Here is a 15,237-nt window from a genome sequence, read left to right as displayed (position 1 = left end):
CTCATTTTTTTGTGCACTTACACAGCACAACGGACAAAAGCTGCGCAAACTGAAAAGGGGAAAGCAGGGCTTGAACCTCTGACCTTGCTAGTGGAAAACGAGAACCATTCCTCTACACCACTGTAACTTTGACGTTTTTTCTGTTTTTCCTGCAGTGACATGAAGACAGTCAGACCTCAGAAGTAGAAACTGAAGGGACGGACCGGGATTCGAACCCGGAAGCTCCGTGTTCCGAGCTTCGGACAATACCTTTACGCCACCGTCGTGTTAGCGGTTGCGCGGCTGCAGAAGTGGCCTGATGATGAGACAACCCACGTATAAGCGAAACAAAGACAAAGGGGGGTTCGAACCCCCAACCTCTGCGTCCGTAGGCAAAGACAATACCGTTGCGCCACCTTCTCTTCTGTGAATTGGCCAGCTCTTCTATGGGTAGAAGAAGATGACGCAACAGAACTATTTCCCAAAAAAAAAAGAAAAAAGCTGGAACCCCCCCGGCCGTGGCTGGCTCAAATCTGCTGGGCGTGATGCAGTGACTGGAAGCTGATGGGAAACGCCACTGTTAAAAAAATTACGTGAGGCTTGAACCCTGAAGCTTCTGGTCTTGAGACCAGGTCCCTAACCACTACACCACAGTGGTTTTGTTGTGTTGAAGGCTGATTCAGTGGATATAAGACTTTGATATCACAGAAACTTTGCCTTCATCTACTAACTTCGGACCTGAAGGCGATGAACCTTGTTACCTATGTCTTACAGCCGGTTCTTAGAGCCACAGCAGAGCGGTGAGTTAGGGGAAGCACCAGACAGACAGAACAGAAGGGGGATTGAACTTGCTACCTTGGGCTTTGTGGAACAGGGTACTCTGTCTTGCGCCACGAAGCCCTTCAAGAGTTCCTGGGTGCTCATTAGTGAACTTATTCTCAGACCCATCAGAAATAAACAGGAAGAGCTCAGCTTTGAATCACACAGATCCAGATTAGGTGCCCTCCTAAAATGAACTCTAAGAAACTGCGGCAAAATATAAACTGACACTCTAACATATTTTGGCTTCTTTAAATAAAGCTTTTGATTCATTGAAGGAATTCCTTTGCATTTGTGATTTATAATTAGAACAACAGGTGACTGACAAGTCCTGTTCAAACAGATGACCTAATTAAAGGTGTAATGTTGTTGCATCTTATAGGTGTGCCTGAAAGTAATTAGTTGGTTACATTTTTTATACCTTTGAATGTTTTCTTTCACAAAGATGAAAAATGAGATTTAATTTAAACACTCATATTCTGTTTTTATAAACTGCAGTGGATATGTATTGGGGACAGCGCTTGTAAATGCATTTTATTTTCTTTTAAATAATGAAATAAAATTAATTGTGTTTTGGAATTTTATTCTGCAATTCCATTTCAGTCTTGAAAGTTGTGCTGCCATTGCTGAATAAAAATAATGCACAATAAGAACAGTGAGTTTTGGTTTCAGTAGATCTTTATTATCCCCAGAGGGCAACTTGTGTGCAGCATTAAAATCCACATACATTTAATAACCATACAAAAAATCGACTTGTACATTGCAACATTTTTTAAATCGGATTTCCTCTGCTGTAATACCATTTTCTGTCCAGCAGAGGGAGGCAAACTCCTGACATTACATTGCATTATTCGGCAGACGTTTTTATCCAAAGTGACGTACAATAAGTGCATAAAGAAGGTCATTGGAACAACTACAAAACACAGATCCAATAAGGCACAATACTCATTTTGTAACAGTTATTCATAGCCATGAACACATTAAGTCCAGTTCACACATTAAACATTACTCTGACCTAACCTCTGCTAAGTAAAACTAGGAGGCATGACAAGCTACAACATCAAGATAATGATACAAAGTACAGTATAAGTGCTGGATGGCGGTACAGGTAACATGAAATTGGCACAGGAGGTACATGTGTAGCATAAAAGAGGGGAATTTAAGTGAAAAAATTATCCCAGATTCATCCGAATGGCAGGGGTGCAAGTGGCGCTGTTTCCACAGAGCGGAGTGGTCGAGCTGGCGTGTAGGATTGAATCATGTCCTGTAAGTAGCCGGGGGCCGTCCTGTTGGCTGCAGGGTAGGCGAGGATCTGGACTTTGAACCTGGTCCTGGCAGCGACCGGTAGCCAGTGGAGTGAACTCAGCAGAGGAGTGACTTGGGATAACTTGGGAAGGTTGAAGGCGAGTCGGGGAGCAGCATTCTGAATCGGGACATGTGAAGCCCAGCACCGATGCCTCCGAAGCACTCCCCTCAGCTCCTTTAAAAAAAGAAGGGACCAGTTAAAACCATTTAAATTGATAATCAAACCAATATATGTAAAGCGAGATGCATGTATACTGTATTTTGGTACAATCTATGTATTAGGCTATGTATAGTTTTGTTTTTAGTCACACACTAAACAGAGGTAAACCAGTAGAATGTGTGTGTTTTTACTACCATGGAGAAGTGAAGACCGTAAACTTAATCCTTAACATGCATGTGATTTACAGCAATGTGCATGCAAACACCACGAAAATTGGAAGCAATCAGTTTTTAGCAATAATCCGATTAAGTATCTGCATGGTTCACAACAACACGATTTCTCTAATACCTGGGTTTTACATGGATTCTTTTAATAATCATGTAAGGCCAATTAGTTGTGTCCAAAAATAATTGCTTCACATCGCTCTGCGTTTTGCTTCCGCCTCTTCGCTTGGTTTGATACTGGTTTGTTAAACTTCCACACGCGTTACTGCCCCTCTGCTGGTCGTTAAAAAAAATTCACAACTGATCCTCAGATGCATCCGTGCAAGTCTGGTTGCATACAAACAAATCCAAAGCTTTCCTTTCAAATAGTTACCGCTTATTCTTATCTGAACCAAGAAACGTTTCAAAAGAAACTCCTAATTCTGAAATAAAGTTGAATACCATCTTACTTTCCTGTATTTTACATTATAATAACATGTTGAATCGTCGCAGGCATGCCACACGCTCATACCCACCTGAGTGTTTCCCTACCATCTTTAAACATCGATTAAAACCACAGTACCTCAGACTTAATCATGCTGGTTTAACTGTACTTGATCCTTACCCCCTGCATAAAGATATAAAAACAACATCCAGGTCACTGCGTCTGGTGAACTTCCGCATATGCAGTTTTAAAATGTCAAAATTTAAAGCCGACTTTCCTACGTTCATGTGCACACACAAATCGAAAATTTACGCAAACATATCGGAGTTAATGTAATGTTTTCTCAGATTCTTACCATATCCGATTAAGGTAACAAACAGGCGTTTACATCAAACCTTCCATAGCCGGATTATTGCCTCAATCGTATTAAAACCGAATTGTGCCTAAACGTAGCCGAGAGCTGTGTTTTCCTGTGCTTTAATGGTGATTGATGACAGGTGCGCGGACAGCCGCCTGTTGCAGGTGCGTTTTATGTCCACAAGAGGGAGCCATCTTACCTATTCGTATATACAGTTGAAGCCAGCCATCGTTAATAAAATAATTAATGAAATGTCATACAACACTGTACTTAATAATAATTAATAAATAATTATTTCAATTAGCGCACCAGCTGATCACACAAAACTGCAAGAATCTCTCATACAAATAAGATGCGCTGCATATGAACAAATGAGATGGCAATAGGCAAGGGTTTTAATATTACATGATTAATCACTGCTTCCTGTGGTGGACAGGGCTGAGATTTCTGATGACTCATCCCGATTAATCTGGACATACCGATTGGCTCAAGGGCTGCGATTATTTGGCTTTACTGAACAACGCCCAGCCGGACCAGTACCATCCACAGGGCATTTTTGCCTTGTCGTGGTCCTGTGTTCACAGTCAAAGAAGTTTGCTACGTTCAGCAAAAATCTTAAATGTTTGCTGCCATTTAGGTTGGAATTCCAGGGGTGTCAATGTCCAGGGATGCCAGGAATCAGCCAATGATGCATTTACACGTTCATTAAGCATGTAAAGAATCACCATGGTAACAGCTTGCAGGGGGACTGAACCAAGATCTTTGTTGAGGATGAAACCCTTGTACACTGTGTGATGTGCCTTCGCTAAGTACCTCTATTAAGATAATTACCCTTTCAACAGAGATACCTGGGTTCATAACGTTGCTGTACTGGAGTGTTTTTCCTCGTTGACATTTAAGACTGTAGACTTAACTTAGAAGTCTGGATCACTGGTCTTAGGTGCCAAATGCCACAGCTGGTTAAAAAGAGTCTTGTATAGTAATAATCACAGCTTAGTGATGACAAAGAATTTGCATACTGATTAACAGTATCGGTGGGTGGAGGACCAAAATGTGCCTAGGTGCTTGAAAACATTTCCGATTGCTTTCATGAGGAAAATGTTTATCTTTGACAAACAGGTCATTGAGCATAGAGTTCTGGAGCACCTCAGAGAGTACATGCACTAGCATTCCCCCCAATCCACTAACCGTGGATACCATTGGTGCTCAAGTTGGGTGATTAGTGCCTGTCTCTCACTCAATCCAGCTCGGCCATCAGTACATTTGAGAGACAGAGATTAATCACACTCCTTGAGTGGGAATTGAACCCACATTTTCAGGCTGGGAAATACCAGCGCATTTACCCTCTGAGCCACCCCAGAACTCTGAAAGCACTCTCTCATGCATCATAGTTAAGTCTACAATCAGTAATGTCAAAGTGAAACAACAGTGTAAGGCCTGCAGGGGGACTGAACCAAGATCTTTGTTGAGGATGAAACCCTTGTACACTGTGTGATGTGCCTTCGCTAAGTACCTCTATTAAGATAATTACCCTTTCAACAGAGATACCTGGGTTCATAACGTTGCTGTACTGGAGTGTTTTTCCTCGTTGACATTTAAGACTGTAGACTTAACTTAGAAGTCTGGATCACTGGTCTTAGGTGCCAAATGCCACAGCTGGTTAAAAAAAGTCTTGTATAATAATAATCACAGCTTAGTGATGACAAAGAATTTGCATACTGATTAACAGTATCGGTGGGTGGAGGACCAAAATGTGCCTAGGTGCTTGAAAACATTTCCGATTGCTTTCATGAGGAAAATGTTCATCCATGACAATCAGGTCATTGAGCATAGAGTTCTGGAGCACCTCAGAGAGTACATGCACTAGCATTCCCCCCAATCCACTAATCATGGATACCATTGGTGCTCAAGTTGGGTGATTATTGCCTGTCTCTCACTCAATCCAGCTCGGCCATCAGTACATTTGAGAGACAGAGATTAATCACACTCCTTGAGTGGGAATTGAACCCACATTTTCAGGCTGGGAAATACCAGCGCATTTACCCTCTGAGCCACCCCAGAACTCTGAAAGCACTCTCTCATGCATCATAGACAAGTCTACAATCAGAAAAGTCAAAGAGGAAAAACATGTAAGGCCAGCAGGGGGACTGAACCAAAATCTTCACCTTAACAGACGTAGTGGAGACACATCACATAGTGTGCAAGGGTTTCTTCCTCAACAAAGATCTTGGTTCAGTCAATGATCTGAAATGGCAGAAGGAATTAAACAGTATTAGCTTGATACATCACCAGCGAGTCATAAACTGGGGTAAGTACCCCAGCACAGGGCCAACTTGTCCCCATGTGAAGACACTCACTTGTCCATAATAAATATTCAGATATGTGCGTGTTATCCTTAATTTCTTACACTCTAAATATCTTTGTTTAACACATCATAACTGTGTCCTTTCCAGATTCAGGAACTCCACTGCAGTTTATTAATATTCCACATTAAACATTTGTGAACAAATTATTATTCATAAATATTTATGTTCTGGGTTTTGCACAGAAATGCATCAACAATCCATTTGAAAAAAAAATGCAAAAAAGGAACGAACCTTCTTTTTCAACATTTAACTCTGATATTTCTATGAACTTCTATTTTTAGACCACAAGATGGCAGTATAAGACCACAAATGACCAAAAAACAAAAAAACAAAGGCTCTTCCTAGGAAACTCTGTGTATGCTAGGTCCTAGGAAACTGTACGCTGGGTTTTTTTTTCCAGCCACAATTGCAATCCCAGAATTAACAAGATGTTCACTTTTATTAATTAGACACTTTTCATGTTTTGAAGGATTATTTACCCTTTTTAACCACTTTATGTTAGAAATAGCTATGCATGCCATGAAGAATAGCAGTACCACATTCACATTGTGCTATATTGCAAATGCTTTATTTATTATTAATTATTTATTTAGACAATGCGGGTCACCATAGATGTCGTGTTACCATTATGTGCAAACCTGAATCCCTAATTCAGCAAATAATTGAACTAATTATATAATCAAGAGCTGAGGCTGGAATAAAAACCAGCATACACACGGCCCTCCATGGCACTAAGTTTGAGACCACTGTGCTACGATATCTATCTAATTTTTAGACCAATGGCCTTTAATTTTATCATTGTTTATCCTCCTTCTACAATGTCAGATCATTGAGTTCAATGTGATTTTCCAGCCTTGGGTGAACTAGTCTATGATGCATTCTAACTGGTTGTAAGCCTTAGTTGTAAGCTCTTGCCCTTCCAACAATGGGACCAGTACAAGGGTTTCATCCTCAGCAAAGATCTTGGTTCAGTCCCCCTGCAGGCCTTACACTGTTGTCTCACTTTGACATTACTGATTGTAGACTTAACTATGATGCATGAGACAGTGCTTTCAGAGTTCTGGGGTGGCTCAGAGGGTAAATTCGCTGGTATTTCCCAGCCTGAAAGTGTGGGTTCAATTCCCACTCAAGGAGTGTGATTAATCTCTGTCTCTCAAACATACTGATGGCCGGGCTGGATTGAGTGAGAGACAGGCAATAATCACCCAACTTGAGCACCAATGACATCCACGGTTAGTGGATTGGGGGAATGCTAGTGCATGTACTCACTGAGGTGCTCCAGAACTCTGTGCTCAATGACCTGTCTGTCATGGATAAACTTTTGTCTCATTTTGACTTCTGTGATTGTAGGCTTAACTATGATGTTGGGCTGAGAGAGTTCATTTATGGTGACTGAAACGAAAAACAAACGAGAACGCGCAATAATTATTAAATAAAACAGTTGATTGCGCACCTTTTTTATTATCTTAAATTTTAAATCGTCCTTATAATTATGCGACGTGCGCTATATAACGCCAGTGAGTAAAAGGAGGAAAAAATTAACGCCCTCCCCCTTTACTTCAGTACATACGGTTTGACCAACCGTGACGCAATGTTTGTGTTTTTTAAAGTTTTGTGGGATATGTAGTCAATAACGCGTCGCGATTGCTGAAGCCGGCGAGACGGTGGACTTCATTTCCCGAGTAAACCATCGTCGAAAGACATGCGGTGGCCATCTGCAACTCGTAAATATACTTCCGCCTGCAGGGCTGCAGAAAGGTAATTACATATTTTGCTACAAGCCAATGCTTACTATGCAATGTCTGAATGCTCACTTTAACTATGTTTTGAAAATATTACTTCGTGTGCTTCCTGTGTGATACGCGATAATATCCGTACATTTAACCAACCTTGCAAAATACGGTTTGCATCGATAAACAAACAACCGAACTAGCTAGCTGCCTAGCTAATGTCGCTAGCTAGCTATGTAGATAACACTAGCTGGACAGCCATCAAAGAATCAACAAACCAGTTAACGTTAGCGAGTTTTGTTAGCTGCATTTGATGAATTGGTTGGTTTGACATTTCTATAGTTTTCTGTTTGCTGGTCATATCAAGCCTTCCTGCAGCCTGTTGAGCGAATTCATAACTGTCATTACAACTACGTGTGGTCATGCTGTTTGTAAATACTACCGGTGTTTACAGAAACTGTACGCAGAACCTTTCTTGCATTACAGCCTTAAATGAAACTACATTAAACATGATTTATCCCACCTTCATTTGCACATGGTATTCAGTAATATCCCACATTTCTGAGAATTTATTAAAAATGAAATTCTATAATAACTGAGTTGTGTAAGTGTGGACATTTTTCTCCATCCATTTTCCCCTCTGTCCCGACGAGAGCCCTAGTGCGTTCTCAATGAGAAACGCCCCCATAACAGGATGCTTCGCTGTAGGGCTGGTGTTCTGTGTTGATGTGCTGATGTGTGTTTTGGACAGAATTTCTATTTTGGTTTCATTAGATCGCAAAACATTTCATGACATTGCTTCAGAGTTCAGTGTGTTTTTGCATATGTCAAAGGAGACATATGCAAAAGGCTTTTTTGAGTAGGGCCTTTCTTCTTGCCACCCTGTCATATAGGCCAGTATTGTGGAGAGCTTGGGATATTGTTGTCACATGCACACATTGACCAGTCTTTGCCATAACGGACTGCAGCTGCAGCTCATTAAAAGATGCCATTGGCCTCTTGGTGACCTCTCTGATTAGTCTCCTCTGTGCTCGTTCATCCTGTTTGCAGGGACGGCCTGATCTATGCAAGATCTCAGTGGTGATTCACTGTGTTATTTGAGTCTTTTGATATCTCGTTATGCTCATCTCCTGATTTGTGTCTGTCTGCAGTTTTACCTCTGAGTCCATTAGAATGCTCTTTGTTGTTCATGGTTTGTTCTTTGCTGTGTAATGCACTACCCTGCAGAGGAAGCCTACAGAAACAGATTGTTTCATTGTGTGCTAATCAGAATTACTATAACTGGACACAGGTACGGGCCAGTCAGCTTGGTGTGTGATGTAGGAGTTTGGTTATGCGTGAGCTAATGCACCATTACAATCATTAGGGTGTGTCTGTTTTATGCAACCCAGCTGTCATAGATTTTTAAAAATGAGTTCTCAGGTATTTTGAGAATTGTTTTCACTTGGATATTGTGGAATACCATGTGTCAATACATGTAAAAAATCAGATTTGATGTGCTTTTTATTTAAGGCTGTAATGCAGTAAGAGGGAACACTGTGGAAGGGTTGTATACACGTTCTATAGCCAGGTGACTGCAGGTGAAAGAGTATGACGTGTGCATGTTGCGGAAGATGAGGACAGGGCCTTTATGTATGTTGGTATCTGGATGTGAGTTATTTAACTCAGTTGGAAGGCTCACCACCTTAGATGTGCGGAGGAGAATATGTACATGTGAGATATTTGAAGAAACTGACACACCCGCATGGCTGTATCTGTTATCTGTTCTCCTGCGCAGGTCTAAGGTGATGGGCCTGCTAACTGTCATTTTAGTAATTCACACCCAGATTCCAACATACATAAATTACCTGTCCTCATCTTTAACTACATGCACATTTCATACACTTTCCCATGTATTCACCACATACAGTGGCTATAGTTAATGTCTCTGCCAGTCTTATATACTTCTGCCTTTATACAGTAAACTGAGTTTAGCTTCAATTGTGGGTAATGGGAAAAATCTGCATGTATTCGTCAGCCTTTCAAAAATAGACTTTAGTGTTATACTTCCTCTGCTGTAATTCAATTTTTTGTCCAGCAGAGGGAGACATATTCTTCGCCTGTAGCACCCTGTACTAATGCAGTCCTGTCAACCCTCTTTTAACAAAGATTGTTAATGCCTCTGTTTTCATTTGCATAATGTATGTTCATAGGTAACATATTTTGATTATATTTTGTTTATTTTAAACATTCCCCCCTCTTTTTTTCTCTCCAGCTTGTCTGCAGAAGCAGGAAGTCCCCAGATGGAGGCGCTGTGTATGTATGAGTTTGGTTTTGTTTGTTTTTGTTTCTATGCACCACTTTTGGTGTATATTAGTGCATTACTACTGCCAGTCTTACATACTGCTACCTTTCTGCAATCAAATGAGTTCATTTGATTGCGTAGTAGTATGGGGGACTGTCAGTAGTAATGCACTAACGGAGAGTGGGGCCCCTGTCAAAAATTTTTTTTTTTTTTTACCTTCCGAAAATTTTGAATTTGCAAAAAAATATTATAACCCCCATGTTGTATTCTGGGAAATTCCGGGGGGCCAGATTGCCTGCCCGTCCACTCACACCACACACACACCTCCCCCACCCTTGGGGACCACCGACGTTGCTCAGGTGCGGTCTCGGGGACTCGAACCATCAACCTCTACCTCCTGAGGATCGGTTCAGCCCCCTACGCCACATACTCCTTTGCATTTATCACTCATTTTTTTGTGCACTTACACAGCACAACGGACAAAAGCTGCGTAAACTGAAAAGGGGAAAGCAGGGCTTGAACCTCTGACCTTGCTAGTGGAAAACGAGAACCATTCCTCTGCACCACTGTAACTTTGACATTTTTTCTGTTTTTCCTGCAGTGACATGAAGACAGTCAGACCTCAGAAGTAGAAACTGAAGGGACGGACCGGGATTCGAACCCTGAAGCTCCGCGTTCCGAGCTTCGGACAATACCTTTACGCCACCGTCGTGTTAGCGGTTGCGCGGCTGCAGAAGTGGCCTGATGATGAGACAACCCACGTATAAGCGAAACAAAGACAAAGGGGGGTTCGAACCCCCAACCTCTGCGTCCGTAGGCAAAGACAATACCGTTGCGCCACCTTCTCTTCTGTGAATCGGCCGGCTCTTCTATGGGTAGAAGAAGATGACGCAACAGAACTATTTCCCAAAAAAAAAAGAAAAAAGCTGGAACCCCCCCGGCCGTGGCTGGCTCAAATCTGCTGGGCGTGATGCAGTGACTGGAAGCTGATGGGAAACGCCACTGTTAAAAAAATTACGTGAAGCTTGAACCCTGAAGCTTCTGGTCTTGAGACCAGGTCCCTAACCACTACACCACAGTGGTTTTGTTGTGTTGAAGGCTGATTCAGTGGATATAAGACTTTGATATCACAGAAACTTTGCCTTCATCTACTAACTTCGGACCTGAAGGCGATGAACCTTGTTACCTATGTCTTACAGCCGGTTCTTAGAGCCACAGCAGAGAGGTGAGTTAGGGGAAGCACCAGACAGACAGAACAGAAGGGGGATTGAACTTGCTACCTTGGGCTTTGTGGAACAGGGTACTCTGTCTTGCGCCACGAAGCCCTTCAAGAGTTCCTGGGTGCTCATTAGTGAACTTATTCTCAGACCCATCAGAAATAAACAGGAAGAGCTCAGCTTTGAATCACACAGATCCAGATTAGGTGCTCTCCTAAAATGAACTCTAAGAAACTGTGGCAAAATATAAACTGACACCCTAACATATTTTGGCTTCTTTAAATAAAGCTTTTGATTCATTGAAGGAATTCCTTTGCATTTGTGATTTATAATTAGAACAACAGGTGACTGACAAGTCCCGTTCAAACAGATGACCTAATTAAAGGTGTAATGTTGCATCTTATAGGTGTGCCTGAAAGTTATTAGTTGGTTACATTTTTTATGCCTTTGAATGTTTTCTTTCACAAGGATGAAAAATGAGATTTAATCTAGCCAGTAATGTGCTATGGAGAACACTCATATTCTGTTTTTATAAACTGCAGTGGATATGTATTGGGGACAGGGCTTGTAAATGCATTTTATTTTCTTTTAAATAATGAAATAAAATTATGTTTTGGAATTTTATTCTGCAATTCCATTTCAGTCTTGAAAGTTGTGCTGCCATTGCTGAATAAAAATAATGCACAATAAGAACAGTGAGTTTTGGTTTCAGTAGATCTTTATTATCCCCAGAGGGCAACTTGTGTGCAGCATTAAAATCCACATACATTTGATAACCATACAAAAAATCGACTTGTACATTGCAACATTTTTTAAATCGGATTTCCTCTGCTGTAATGCTATTTTCTGTCCAGCAGAGGGAGGCAAACTCCTGACATTACATTGCATTATTCGGCAGACGTTTTTATCCAAAGTGACGTACAATAAGTGCATAAAGAAGGTCATTGGAACAACTACAAAACACAGATCCAATAAGGCACAATACTCATTTTGTAACAGTTATTCATAACCATGAACACATTAAGTCCAGTTCACACATTAAACATTACTCTGACCTAACCTCTGCTAAGTAAAACTAGGAGGCATGACAAGCTACAACATCAAGATAATGATACAAAGTACAGTATAAGTGCTGGATGGCGGTACAGGTAACATGAAATTGGCACAGGAGGTACATGTGTAGCATAAGAGAGGGGAATTTAAGTGAAAAAATTATCCCAGATTCATCCGAATGGCAGGGGTGCAAGTGGCCCTGTTTCCACAGAGCGGAGTGGTCGAGCTGGCGTGTAGGATTGAATCATGTCCTGTAAGTAGCCGGGGGCCGTCCTGTTGGCTGCAGGGTAGGCGAGGATCTGGACTTTGAACCTGGTCCTGGCAGCGACCGGTAGCCAGTGGAGTGAACTCAGCAGAGGAGTGACTTGGGAGAACTTGGGAAGGTTGAAGACGAGTCGGGGAGCAGCATTCTGAATCAGGGGACATATGAAGCCCAGCACCGATGCCTCCAAAACACTCCCCGAGTCTGCTCAGCTCCTTTAAAACAGAAGGGACCAGTTAAAAGCATTTAAAAATAAGAAATTGATAATCAAACCAATGTATGTGAAGTGAGATGGATTACATTACATTACAATCTACAGTACCATCTACATATTAGGCTGTGTAATTTAGTTTTTAGTCACACACTAAACAGAGGTAAACCAGTGAAATGTGTGTGTGCGCGCGTCTGCTACCCTGGAAAAGTGAAGACTAATCTTAATCCTTAACATGCAGGTGATTTACAGCAACGTGCACACAAACACCCCGAAAATCAGTTTTAAACAATATTCTGATTAAGCATCTGCATGGTTAAAAAAAAAAACACGATTTATCTAATACCTGGGTTTTACATGGATTCTTTTAATAATCATGTAAGGCCAATTAGTTGTGTCCAAAAATTACTAATTACTTTACACCGCTTTGCGTGATGCTTCAGCGTCTTCTTCTCTTTGTATGATTCTGGCATTTTAAACGCTTCCACACTCATTACTGCCCTCTGTTGGTCGTTAAAAAAACCTCAACTGCATCCGTGCACATATAGTCCAGTTGCGCACAAACAAATCCAACTTTCCTTTCAAATAGTTACTGCTTCTGCTGGTCTGAACTAAGCAAAGTTACAAAAGAAAAAACTCCTAATTCTGAAATAACGTTCAATACCATCTTACTTTCCTGTAGTTTACATTATAATAACTTGTTCAATCGTCGCAGCCATGCCACACTGTCATACTCACCTGGGTGTTTCCCTACCATCTTTAAACATCGATTAAACCACAGTCCCTCAGACTTAATCTTGCTGGTTTAACTGTACTGATTCTTTATCCCCGCAAAAAGATATACAAACAACACCCAGCTCACTGCGTTTGGTGACCTTTCGCATGCGCAGTTTTAAAAGGCCGAAATTTAAAGCCGACTTTACTACGTTTACATGCGCAAATAAATCGAAAATTTGCGCAAAAATATTGGAATTAATTGAATGTTTCTCAGATTTTTACCATACCCGATTAAGATAATAAAAAAGTCGATTACTTACAACTTCCTCCACAACAACCGAATTTGTGTTCCTAAACGTAGCCGAGAGCTGTGTTTTACCCGTGCTTTAATGGTGATTGATGACAGGTGAGCGGACATTCGGGTACTCTGTTGCAGGTGCGTTTTATGTCCACAAGAGGGGGCCAGCATTCCTACTCGTTTAATACAGACGGCCCCGGTTGAAGCCATCGTTAAGAAAATAATTAATGAAATGTCATACAACAGCACTGTAGTTTAAAATAATGACAACATTTTGGTAATTTTGACAAAAGAATCTGCGCTGATGCACTCCCATTCTTAATGTTACAATGATAAACCCTTAAGTCGAGTTTGAAATGGTGGCATGAAGCTTTAATCTCAAACGTTTTACAAGCATGGCAGTTTGCGTTTTCATACCCTGGAGAAGTGGAAACTATTTAATGTTTAAAACACAAGTGCGTCCGATTTTCCAGGCTATAATGTGGATTATAGACTCCATATTAATACAGCTCCAGGCAGACAACTGACTCCAACATTGAAATTTCCTCAGCGAAACATTAAAACTGTCTAGTAAAGATAATGAACTCTCTCACCGTGCCGAGAGCCGGCGTCCAGCCAGGCAAAGCGCGACGGACAGCTGACCATCAGAGAACCCTCCGTAATGTGGATTAACCAGGGACGGGAGGGGGGAGTTAGGTAGTCACTCCACAGACAGACCTCAAAGTAATCCCTGTACAACATAACCTACACATCACGTGGTTATGCATATTCCCGCATATGCACACGTCTGTGAAATTCATGCTGCTTGAGCGCATGATCACAAGGCGCCACCTGGTGGTCTGCTTTTAAATGGCAGGGCACACTGCACAAAAACAGTTCTGGATTAGGCTGGGGTACCGTTAGATCATTCCAAGGGTCCAGACAGACAGGGGTCCATAAGGGCTGCGTCTTGCGGTAGCTAAATAGTTATAGCTACTCTGAAGATGGGTTATGAACATTGACCCACAAAGTTGAAGTTCAGTCAGACCTGATTACCTGTGATAATAACGCACTCAAAGTGCCCTCCTAGAATAATTCTAGAGAAAAGTTTGTTTAAAATGTCTCTATTTCAGTTTATACAGCTCCAACGGAAACCAGCCAGAGCTACTACTCCACACCAAAATATTACTGACTTATCTCTTAACTTTCTGCGATATTCAGTAGACTTTTTGGGGCACCTGTATTTATGAAAATAAATAAAAACCACAGATCAAAAAAACCCCAGGATGTTTCTTTCAAAGACCACTGATGCTGCAAAAAAGAAGAAAAAAAACGTGTTTGATCACACATTTATTTACATGTTTAATTTACATAACAGGTTATCTATCCACATCAAACGGCAGAGTTCTGATCGACAGGGAGGACCGCGGAATGTCCTTCTTCCCGAAAAAAACGTTTTCAGCGGGGTTGTCCGAACCGCGCGACGCCTACAAGGCAACCGGTAGAGGCCCGTGGACGAGCGCCGCGATCAACAACGGGGTCGGCAGTGAGCGAGCATCGTTCCGCGGTCTCGGGGGCCCACGTTCTACGCGGCTTTGAAGTTTCGCGCCTGTCATTTTCCGAAGGTACAACAGCAACGCCACTGCAAGGTCCTCTATAAACTCTGAGTACAATAAGGTTTTTGCTTGCAGGTCTTATTGTTTGAAATGTACAGTACATTTGATAGGCAGTTAACAGTGATTTTTGAAACAAGCCTCAATACAATATTTTTATATTAAGCTTGTCCCATTTTGAGTCAATACCATGTAGACGTTAATACATTGTTGGCAACACACAGAATGTTATTGTATT

The 15,237-nt window shown here is 41.5% G+C and overlaps 3 long non-coding RNA genes across 4 annotated transcripts in view; 2 read left to right on the top strand and 1 right to left on the bottom strand.

Annotated features, from left to right (window-relative positions):
- The window catches only part of LOC118219146, a 5,610-nt gene extending 4,159 nt beyond the window's left edge, over nt 1-1,451 (top strand). The window contains exon 3 of the long non-coding RNA XR_004763666.1: nt 156-1,451. This is a non-coding gene — a long non-coding RNA (uncharacterized LOC118219146). The remainder of the gene's footprint in view (nt 1-155) is intronic.
- A 7-nt stretch (nt 1,452-1,458) lies between these two features.
- On the bottom strand, nt 1,459-3,478 carry LOC118219148. Of its 2 annotated transcripts, XR_004763669.1 has the most exons (3): nt 3,267-3,478; nt 3,003-3,094; nt 1,459-2,278 (listed from the first exon to the last, which is right to left on the bottom strand). It is a non-coding gene; the product is annotated as an uncharacterized LOC118219148 (long non-coding RNA). The 2 variants fall into 2 exon arrangements; XR_004763668.1 differs by lacking the exon at nt 3,267-3,478 and having other exon boundaries at nt 3,003-3,260.
- A 3,772-nt stretch (nt 3,479-7,250) lies between these two features.
- LOC118219147 lies at nt 7,251-11,565 on the top strand. Its single transcript, XR_004763667.1, has 3 exons — nt 7,251-7,393; nt 9,620-9,660; nt 10,251-11,565. It is a non-coding gene; the product is annotated as an uncharacterized LOC118219147 (long non-coding RNA).
- Nucleotides 11,566-15,237: the final 3,672 nt, after the last annotated feature.

The sequence above is a fragment of the Anguilla anguilla genome, chromosome 19 (genome assembly GCF_013347855.1).
Source record: "Anguilla anguilla isolate fAngAng1 chromosome 19, fAngAng1.pri, whole genome shotgun sequence".
NCBI lineage: Eukaryota > Metazoa > Chordata > Actinopteri > Anguilliformes > Anguillidae > Anguilla > Anguilla anguilla.
The sequence above is the reverse complement of the archived record's forward strand: the minus strand, read 5'-3'. Positions and strand labels throughout refer to the sequence as shown.